Below are 2,253 nucleotides of genomic sequence, written 5' to 3'. Positions count from 1 at the left end.
ATATATATGTACACAGTGGAATTCAATGCTTCTAATTCATAAGAAATCGAAAGACTTGCAAAAATCCTACTAAGTAAAATAAACAAGACACAAAGAAACAGATTCCATGATTTTCGTCATTTGTAATAACTAGGAAATATCTAGGATAGTCTTAGCAGATGAGCAGAATGTATCAATAGCTATGTATATATAACCATATAAGATGATGCTGAACAAAATGAGCTCCTAGATATGGAAACAGAGTTTTTCCTTTGTGGTTGTTCTTTTTAATGTACTATGTGATTTCTTTTTTGTTTTGTGTTTTCCCCTATGGTTTATCCTCTGCTGTATTTGATTTCAGTATCCTGTGTATTGTATATACATTTATCTTAATTTGGCAAGGGAAGAGGAAAAACAAAACGGAGAGACAAAGGACAAAGGACAAACCAATACAATAGAAATACTCACAAGACAACATATTGGAAATTTACATTACAACTTCTGAGGGGTATGAGGTGAGGGAAAAGTGTGAGAAAAATGAGGGAGAGGGCAAAATGTTTGACATGTTATGTATTCACTACCTTACAAGTACTGCAACCCCATCTATATATCACCTTGACAATAAAATTAAATAAAAAATAAGCTACAAATAATTTCACTGTAATGCTATAGGAAATGTTATTCTATGTGTATTAACTTTTTTAGAAAATGAACACTATATGGCTTCTAATTTGAATTAATTACCCCTTTATCAGAGGGTCATCAACTTCAATGTTATCTAACTATACAGTATTTTCACAATATATTTGCCATAATTTTGAAAAAAACATTATTTTAATACTGTGTCATTCGGAACAGAAAACAGTTCAATTCTATGGAGACTCCTAACTTTTAAAACTGAATAATTGTAAGAGGATAGAATATACGTGTTCTTCAAAATTCCTATGACTACTAACTATTCATTTTCAAATTCTGAACATGCCATACCAGAGACATTCAAAACAGTACCTATTTGCATTTTATTTAATTCTGCAATAGATGCAGTTTCCAATGGGGCATTGCATATTTAAAAGAGAACTGAAAAAATAGCCACATTCTAGTAGAAGATAAAACTATGAAGTATATATAATAATTAATTCCTCAAGAGCACACATTCATTCATCAAAGTAAGGTATTATTTCTATGACAATCAATCCCAAGTTTTTATGCCGTAAAGTCAAATTAGCCTAACAGGTTCCAACATGTAAGGTACACCTTAAAATCCTTAAATTCACATCATGACTAGCTTATCACTATTGTGAAAAAGTATTACACTTCTGCTAATGGGGTGCTGTTCCTAAACTTTCCTGCATCATTTTCTCCCCAGTGGTATTCTTGAAATCAGAACACTTGCAAATATTATATATACCTAGATATATATTTAATCTATCATAGATATTCAGGAGGCTAAGATCTGAAGATTATGGTTCAAAGCCCACCGAGGCAGGAATGTACCTTAGATTCTTATTTCCAATAAACTGCCCAGGAAAAGCCAGACACAAGTGGCACTGACGTTCAAGTGGTAGAGCAGTAGCCTTGAGCAAAAACAAGCTCAGGGATAGTGCCCAGGCCCAGAGGATAAGACCTGTGACAAACCAAACAACAACAACAACAACAAAAAAAAAACAAATCCCAAACCTAGCATTTTTTATCATTGTATACAAAGGTACGTAATTAAGGAAATTTCTTCTTGTTAAGTGTAGTTAATTCTGTTACTTGAGAGCTGGCACTCAGCACTGGTTACAATATGAGCTTTTGTCCTCAACATTTTTCTGTGATCAACTCTACACAGACTCCAAGAGCAACTTCTTCATGTCTTGAAGTTTGTATTATAGAGATAACAGTATTACTGCTACTCATGTGGTGAGTGTTCCAGGTAGTAGCCTTATGTCAACTTCAGAAATTGACACTGCTTTCCAATACAGGAAGGATTTGAGAGGCAGAAGGGCTTCATGTGGGAGAAAAGACACCTTAATTGACTTGTCAAGTGTTGGGTCTTCGTCCGTCCCACGAAAGACGGACGGGGTCCGAGGAAAGGTAAGTGCGGCACTGGCCCATTCCCTAGCCTCCCTCAGCCCAGGAGACAATCAGACACAGCGGGGAGCCAAATCCAGCAGGTAGAAAAACTCGTTTATTAACAGAGAGCAGCCCCTTTTAAAGACAACAAGGGTGGGTGGTATGGTAAGGGAGGAAGAGGAACCAATCACTGTCAAGGTCACACCCTATCATTCACCT

The sequence above is a fragment of the Dipodomys spectabilis genome, unplaced genomic scaffold (genome assembly GCF_019054845.1).
Source record: "Dipodomys spectabilis isolate Male_0828 unplaced genomic scaffold, ASM1905484v1 ptg000154l, whole genome shotgun sequence".
Classification (NCBI taxonomy): Eukaryota; Metazoa; Chordata; class Mammalia; order Rodentia; family Heteromyidae; genus Dipodomys; species Dipodomys spectabilis.
Note: the sequence above shows the minus strand (reverse complement) of the source record.